Source organism: Papaver somniferum, chromosome 7 (assembly GCF_003573695.1).
Source record: "Papaver somniferum cultivar HN1 chromosome 7, ASM357369v1, whole genome shotgun sequence".
Lineage (NCBI taxonomy): Eukaryota > Viridiplantae > Streptophyta > Magnoliopsida > Ranunculales > Papaveraceae > Papaver > Papaver somniferum.
This window is the reverse complement of record NC_039364.1, coordinates 268,201,126-268,210,606: the sequence shown is the minus strand read 5'-3', so window position 1 is coordinate 268,210,606 and position 9,481 is coordinate 268,201,126.

Genomic DNA, 9,481 nt, shown 5'->3' with positions numbered 1-9,481 from the left:
TAATTGAAAATAATATCAAGTTAAAGAGAATACTAAGCAAATAATAGAAATCACAATTGTATCAATTTTTAATCTAAGCAAATAATCATAAATGAGTCCGACTTTGTGCACCCCTGTAAACCGGGGTGCACATTCCTCCCTTTTCTACTGGGTGTCTCAATTGACGGAAAACATATTTTCTCTTTAGTTTCTTTTTTAATTTTTATTTTTGATATATAAAAATCTTGCTCTCTCATAATTGTTATATCTTCTTTTTCAGTGGTCTGGTTTTCAATTTCTTCATCAACCCTCTCATTTTCATAGTTAATCAAAATGTATCCAGGAGCACTTTGTTTCTTAAATGAATTTCGCCATTTTTCCTAATTCGATAGCAAATCCAACATCTCGATTTAATCATGTTCACTTTCTCGAGACAACAATGGTATACAAATTTCTTTTCAACCGGTCAATCTAATAACCGAATGAGGAATTTGTGGACGAACTGCTAACGTAAATCAGAAAAGATAATGTTACCAACTTACCATGATGAAGTCTCATTATCTTATGAGATAATATTTTCCTAACAACTATATTAACCCTGATACACCTTCTTACCCTGATGGCATCATCAAAGTATTAGTGAATGAATTTGATTGCACAATTAATGATAAAAAGCAAAAATGGGGAATCACGAACTTTTACCCATTATGGTAAGTATATGTACTATGTTCTCATGCTCCTGCATAACAACAGTGTTCTTGCCATGGAAGTTTACTTGTGAAATCTCTTAGATAATCACAACGTTCACCCATCTTTAGCAAGTTTGACACCAATACCATGTTTAACAACGAGAAAGAAAATAAATTTTCATCACTTCAAAAAATTAAAACCATGGTGTATTGATTTTTCTTTTCTTTTTTTTTTTTAGTTGTTCCGGATGAAATCTTAAATCACACACCATCATCACAATCACCAATACTATGAGCACCATCCGCACTAATTCACTCAAAATAAAACCGATCCCATTTTATCCCCTTATTTTACCGGATTTAAGTTGTATCCACTTTCAATTTTTCAGAAATTCAATTTTGACCAAATCGTTATCAAGGAACAAAGTTCATGGAAGACAGAGAAATTGAAAGCCAGGAGAGATGGGAGTATAAAGTAGAAGAAAGAGAATATACATAATTTTGGAACTCGTGTTGTTCTTTTCTTATAAATTCTTAAACGGAAAACTATCTCCATTGAAATGAGGAAGGGAGGAATGTGCACCGGCACGTGCACAAAGTGTCACTCATCATAAATAGAATTGCAAAAATTAAATAAATAAGAAATGTCATTTTTTTCATTGACAAAATAGCTTTCCGTCGCCTCGGCAAAGGGGTTTAGCTTCCCATGTCGGAAACACGCTCAAAATATATATTCGTGGCTCAAAAGTGCTTACAAATGATGAAAACGAGAAAAAATAATTAAAATCGAGAATTTTATAAGCGTTGCAAACTCACTGTTACGGAGCATATGTTGCAAAGTTAAAATAAGTGTTGCAAAGCAACTCTTACAATGATGTTGAAAAACGACAGTTCTAAACGATGGTTTTCAGCAGCTAATGTTCTTTGTGTTCCTCAGTTGCAGCAGCGAAAAAAATCTACAGCTCTCGATTTCTCCTCTTTGCATCTCTATGGTTTAACCCCTATCACTTTATATCCCTTTCTGTGATTCCCAACACCTCTTTTATACTCATCAGGGCGTCCAATTCTCTTTTTTCTTTCTCAGTAGTTCACAGACAATATTTCCCTAATTTAACTCCTATACCCGTTAGATTTCCACCTACACACTCCAATATGGTGCTACATGATTCAGACGACATTAAACACGCCACATGATAACTTCCCAAAATAACAAGAAATCCCGAGAATAACTCCATCGTATATATACTTCCATGTTTTACTTCAAAACTATGCTCTAGCTCAATTTAATCGATTTTGGGGGACCATGCTAGGATTGTTTTATCCAATCTAGCAAACCCAATCAATTTCAGCCATTGAGTCTCCCTAATCATGTCCGAAATTCGATGGAAATTTTTGCTAGTTAAAAACCCATATTTCCGCCAATTATGTTTTGAAAATGAAGAATAAGTTGGAGCCCATATCCACTACGAGGGCGCCTTTAGCAGTTGTCATGGGGTTTCCTTTAGTAATTTTTTGGGTGCCTTTATCAATTTTACTGGGGGTGCCCTGAGTAAAGGCGCCCCAGAACCAAAATTGTATTGTACTTTGAGCTTAAACCACCACATAAGTTAGATTCCTCCTTTGCACTTCCACCACCGAAATACCTATATGTCGATCTTCTAGCATTCCCACAAACAACTTCTTCATATAATTTATACAAGTTTCTGCATTAAATTGCATCAAACTATTTCAAAGCTATGACCACTCATTATTCCACCTTGTGTAGAATACTTCTTCTTCGACACATGTCTAACACTTGACATTGTTTAAACTGAGCTATAAAACAATTCAAGACGGATTTCACCAACTCTAAGAACCAACAATCTTGAGCCATCCTCATGTAGACAAAATATGATGTAATCTTCATATGCAGACACAAATTGAACCTGCGAACAATCTTCTCTCATAAACAAAAACACATTCAATACGAATCATGGTCACATCAAGCAAAATTGTCGAATCTTTCTTGATGTTGTCTCATTCTTTATTCGACCTTGATCGACTCATCATCTTCACGTATTATATTCTTTCGCTATGGACCAAGACTTTCACTTATTTAAACCTCGTTTTTGAAATTACCAAATCACTGCCATCTTTATCCATGCTCACCGCACCACTTGTTGGGAAACTAAGGTTACGTTTATCTCAAACTGGCATGTTTTCACATAAGTAAATTCCACAAAATATCCTTTTTTAGATAACTAGCTCGGATCCTTTACTTACATCTTTAGATTAGCACAACTGATAATACTAACACGAATATAATGAATACGACAATAGTTAATCACACACTACCCTTCGTAAGCTACATCCACGTCCAAAATCACCTCGAGAATCTTTCATTATAATAACAAGTTATCACATCGGGACACATCATATAATCAACTAGTTATATAACCCACTAGCGATAAACGACTTAGAAACAACAAGACATGTTACGCAGAATTTACCTTTTCCTTTGTTCTTCTTTTTCCATAAACCTCCACCACCATGGATGCTTTGTCTTTATACAAGAACATGAAGAACATCATGAATTATAGCTTCTCCCATATGAACCTTAGAAATCCTAGATTTCTTTCATACTCGCTCTTTCTACAAGTCAGTCGTCTCACTTAGATTTTGCCCCATCACCAACCATTATATGATACAATAGTTGTGATGATCCTCGATCACTCTTGTCAAAAGGATTGCCAACATGATGCTTTCTACTCACCATAAGTCTTAAAACTCTTAAAAATAGTTTCAACCTAAATAATGCATATGTAATCTCTTTTTGACACTTGAATAAAAATGAAAGTAATATTCAATCGATTGAAGTTGGAAATCAATTGAGGTATTTAAAGAGGAAATGGTGACTGGAAAAAAAAAAGAGTATGTTCCAAAGAGGCACCATGTCTGATCCATGAACATACTTCACCCACAGAAAGAAACCTTTCAAAAAAAACGCCAATATGGGAAGGCACCGATATGAACTGTTTTGAATATGAATTTAAATGGTTAATTGTTTTTAACCCCCTTAGCATGCTATTAGACAGAAACACAAGTAATCTGACTTGCGCCCTTCGCCTTTAATGTTTAGGCATATATGGATCATCACATAATTTCACATTTAACTAATTATGAAGTTAACCTATAATTTCAACATAATACACAATCGAAGAATTAACATAATAACATGTCTATCGTATGTCGTAAACTTAGTTGTTATTAACGCTATTAGGTAACCGTAACACAATATTTGATATGCACTAACTTAATTTTTTTATTTTTAGTCTTTCTATTTTGAGGTGTATTTTATCTAGCATTACTTTCTTACAAGGGTTTGTGATTGAAGAAGTTCTTTTAGTTAATGACTGCATTGGTTTGCTTATGTAACCTTTCGATTTTCATGGCGATAGAATATATGGTTATTGACCATGAAGATAGGGATGCCAGAAATGAGTGGTGTACATATATCCTCTCGGGAGGACTCTAGTAAAAAATTTATACAAAACAAACTACAGTTAAAAACAAGAAACAAACAAACTTGCCACCTAACCACAGTTAATTGTCTATAAAATCGAACGAATAAGCGGCTCTTCAGTAGTTCAGTGGTCTTCAGAGGATGATTAACTCTTTATCTTCAGCTTCCTCATCATCAAGTTTTTGCAAGCTCCGTTGCTACATTTCTTGTTGTAGTTTAAACGATTCATAATTATATTAATCTCTTCATTAGATATCGTCGTTGATGATTATGAAATTTAAAATTGAGAATACAAGTAAAGAAATACGTAAAATATATGTAGAAGTATGTGTGAGTAATTTGATTATGTAAAATAGAGCACTTATCATCATCAGTATTGAGAACAGTAAAATAGAGCACAAATAAAAAAAAACAAAAAAAAAAACAAACAAACCACCTGCACATAGATTCCTAGTTTTGTGGCTGTTGTAATGAATCTAAGAATCACAATTTCAGAGATATTCAAACATTCATTCACACAATTAGAAAAGAAAAAATGGGAAGAGAGTAAAAGGAATAGAAGTAAATGATAATGTCATGTACCTGCTAATGAAATGTCATGTACCTGCTAATGAATGAGAGTGCCCATATCTTATTATAGTCTGTAATTAACTTAATTAGTGTTTATTTGTAACGGGTGGTGGAGATGTAACCACGTGGTGGGTTAATAGTCTTTAAATATTTGAGAGAGTGAGTGAGTTATATATTCTCAAGTCTGTGTAATGAATCCCTAATCAAATTAGAACATTTGTTCTTCTCAGGCTGCGTTCCCTGTGAACCAGAAGGAATGATCCTCCGGGATTAAGAGAGGTTTACCTCAGTTTATCTATCCAGTCCTGTTATGTACACCTAGGTACATAAAATTTGGTATGTAGAGCCGTTTCGATCCATGGAGGTGTTCGATGAAATCAATGAGCCAACTGATAATAATTCTCTTCAATCGGACGGGTTGTTAAGAAATGAGGAATTACAGGATCTCAAAAATAGTATTGGGCGTATGATCCACGATGTGTTCGAGAAAACTTTTGGCCAGAAGACCTACAATCGTGAAGTTCCATAAGGAGCTTCAAGAATTACTTCTAAGTCTAATCATGGTGGTGGGTTCTCATCTGATGAAGGAGATTCTACTAAATCAACTGAAATTTGCGACCTAATCAGTGAATCTGTTGCTCAAGATTTATGTGTTGATACATCTGAAGAAGCAAAATCAACTCCTACTTCAGTTCGGTTAAGTTTTGTTTCTACAGTTCACACTCAGGTTGAATCTCAGAAAGTTCGATCGATTTCTACCGGCGCTGATAAGGATAAGGAGGATTCAATTGATAATGTAAATTCCCAAGTTGATGAAGCTGCAAAGACCGCTAGAAATGCTTTCGTCAAGATAAGTCAGGTTGAAATTGAAGAGGTTACAACATCTAGGGTTCAATCAATCTCTTCTGTCGTTGACAAAGAAGACAATGATTCCACCAATTTTGTGAGTCTTCAGTTGAAAGACATCATCCAAGATGAAGTGAATGATACCGACAGTACAAATCCTGAAAGCTCAAAGGAGTTAGCCATTCTTCACAAAAAATTAAACTGTCCGGATTGTTTTCATATTGGTCTTGATGATTCTCGTAGCATATTTGATCGTGGTAAGCATTTTAGAAAATTGATTCTTAGCTCTGGGTTTAAATCAGATTTTGGGTTACTAGGTTCGATAATTTCCCTGTGTGCACATAAAGCTGACATTTATGTTGATGTGAAAATGTTTGTCAAAATGCTTCCAATGGATACGGTCTGTTTTGAGCTCAATTTTTTTCCCATCACACACTGCCTACTGGATATATTTCCCATAGTTTTTTCAAGTCTAATGATAAACTATTTGATCCTGGAAAATAATTTCCACTTGTGAATGGGTTATTTTCTTTTGTTGATGATTTTGAAAACTATTTTGGTACAAATACCTCTTGTGTGATTGTTAGTACGGAGTTCACATTCATGGATGCTTACTGTGATAAATTCTTTTGTGAGATAATTACGGAACTTCGGTACTGTTTCAAATTGCTAATTGGGTATTCAAGTGTGTCCTTGTCTGTTATCAATGGTGATATTCGTGCTGTTAGCCAGACATTTGACACCAGGCCTCAACAAAGCAGTATTCTCTGGACTAAATGGATTTTTCAAGTGCCTAAAAAAAGTAAGCCTGGCAATGAACTAGATATGCTTGCTAAGTTGCTTGCTGGTTTTAGATTCTGTTTTGCTAAGGTGGTTACTTCTGGTTCTTTCATTCTTCACGTGGGCACAATTTCGATGACATAATACAATGGAAAATATGTTCATAGGCTTATTAGTATGCATGGTTTTGAATCAAATTATTTGTTTTGTGATTCAATTCTATTGATTCCTATTACAACTGGTGACATTGGTGACCGTGGTAAGTTGTTTGCGGAATTCTCACAAAAAAATAGTATCACCATGAATACCTTTTTGTCTCTGTGGTGCTACTGTGTGAGATTAAGAATGTTTATGAATTATTTCCTCTGATGCTTGATATGTGGGAAGAGGAAAGTTTTATTTTTCAGCTGAAGTATGTTTCGCCTGATGTGCCATTGATTTGTCAGTTTGAGTCCTTGGGTGTTGGTTTTGTTCGACTTCGTATAGAAGCTTTTAACCCAGCAAACCAAGTGATTCAAGTCTTGAATTCATTTGGTACTCATAAAATTTCTTGTTGTATTCTGCTGTGGAATTTAACTGGTGGTAAAGACGATATACTTTTGCCTTCTGCTGCAGTGGTTTTCCATGAGTTAGTAATTATGATAGTTGCGAGACGAGAAGCTTTTGTGTCGCATGTTCTACTTGGTGAAATGTTGGGGGTTTGTGGTGTTACACATGGGCCTGGTAATATGATACCAGAACCTTTCCACGAGTTTACCTTGTTGATGCTCATTTTGTCGGTTCCCAAAAGTGTAAGAGTTTTTTCAAAATTCTAGAGCATCGTTTACTTCTTACCTGCATCTAAAATCTGTAGCAATTATACGATGCAAGTGGGTATTATAAACGGAACTCAGATCTTAGTTGAGGTGTTTCATATTCTTAAACTGTTGCTATGGATATGATACTTAAGGTGGAAGTTCAGATTGGTTCCACCTTGGTTGTCGAGTGTGACATATGTTAGCTTGGTTGCTAACCATTTTATCTCAGTGGTGTACAATGCTTCAGTGGGATACTGCATCCTGGAATTCAGTGGTACTTCATGTTATAAAAGATTATCAGGCTGCTAAGACGAAGGAATGGGTTAGTAGGAGACATGAAAATTGTGAGTGTAGTTCTCTTGGAGTAGGAATTTATGTCAAGACTGTGGAAGCCAATACTCGATGACAATTGTTGATGTCCACGAGATGGGAGTGCAGTTGGTTATCTACAGGGATACAAAATGTGCATATTCATCTCCTTGTTGCTATTTTTTGTGCTCAGTTAGCCACCTCACATGGGTCAACACCAAGTTCATTTTCATCATAATTTCTGCTGCCATTTTTATCAGATTGTTTATCTTTGAGGTGAGGATCCCTCCTGCAGTTCATGGTGGTGAAGCCTTTTGTGCGGGAATCAATTTACGTCTGTTCTTCCTAACTTTATATCTTAGCACTAAAGCATTACCACCAAGGGTTTCAATCATCTTGGCTAAATTTTTGGAGTCTCCTAGTTCATTTGTGTTTGATAGAGGGAAATTTATTTTAAGTTATGTGTGGGGATTGTGGTACCAACCGAGAAGGGATTCTAGCCGTATAGAATCCATATATATGGAAGATGCAGTTTCCAGGGAAGCAGCTGTAACTATTGTAAGGAAAGAGGATGTTTTGGTTGTTCTCGTGAAAATCTCAGTTACATATAAAGTGATGGAGATATTCGTAAGGACTTTGCAAACCTGGACCCACTTTTTGATTATTACCATTCAACTCATGATACCCAAAAAAGGTCAGTATGCATCCGAAGAAGGATATGGTGTTTTTTGAGGAACTTGAAACAATTCATCCAATGGGAGATCATATATATGGAATACCAAAACCAGGAAATCCATTATATACTCGAAAAATTGACTACCTCCTGGTAAGGGTCCCTGGAGTTTTAGTAGTTCCGGAATACATGGGAGATGGATATAAATTGATCAACAAGCTATTGGTGACTGCCAAAACACAACTCAGGGGATCTGTTTTACTGATGATAGAGGTTACCACCAGTGCCTTGGCTAAAATGCGCAAGGGAGATATTGTAGACCAAAGAAAAACGATGGGCAGTCGTTAGACGGGCTTGGTATAGGAACTTTGTGGGCCTCACATGGGTTAATGGCGTTGAGCGTATTGGGCTTCTGTATGGGAGTGTGTGATGACAACTTTATCCTTACCAGGTGCTTACTCTCCAACTTGTGGTGCTTCACTTAACTCTCATCCTTGAGGACAAGGATGTTTTCAAGGAGGGTGGAATGTCATGTACCTGCTAATGAATGGGAGTGCCCATATCTTATTATAGTCTGTAGTTAGCTTAATTAGTGTTTATCTGTAACAGGTGGTTGAGATGTAACCATGTGGCGAGTTAATAGTCGTTAGATATTTGAGAGAGTGAGTGAGTTATATATTCTCAAGTCTGTGTAATGAAACCCTAAGCAAATTATTAATCAAATTAGAACATTTGCTCTTCTAAGACTGCGTTCCTTGTGAACCAGAAGGCTTGATCCTCCGGTATTAATAGAAGTTTACCTCAATTTATCTATCCAGTCATGTTATGTACACCTAGGTACATAACAGATAATTAGGTTGAGGAGAGAATTTCTCTTGTTCTTAAAACGATTAGGCTTCCACAATGATGTCGTATGGTTAATTGGCATTCGTCTCCTAAGACTACAACAATCTCCTTCTTGGTTGATGCAACACTTCAAGCAATCATGAAAATCAAACTAAATAATGCATATGTAATCTCTTTTTGACACTTTAATAAAAAATGAAAGTAAGAATTCAATCGATTGAAGTTTGAAATCAGTTAAACTGTGTAAAGAGGAAATGGTGACTGAAAACAAGAAGAGGAATTTGTCCCAAATAGGCACCATGTATGGTCCTTAAACATACTTCACCCATACGAAGAAACCTTTCAAAAAAGACGCTAATATGGGAAGGCACAAATATGGATTGTTTTAGCGTTTTGAATATGAATTTAAATGGTTAACTGTTTTTAACCCCCTTAGCTTGCTATTAGACACAACTAATCAGACTTACACCCTTTCATATTTAACATTTAG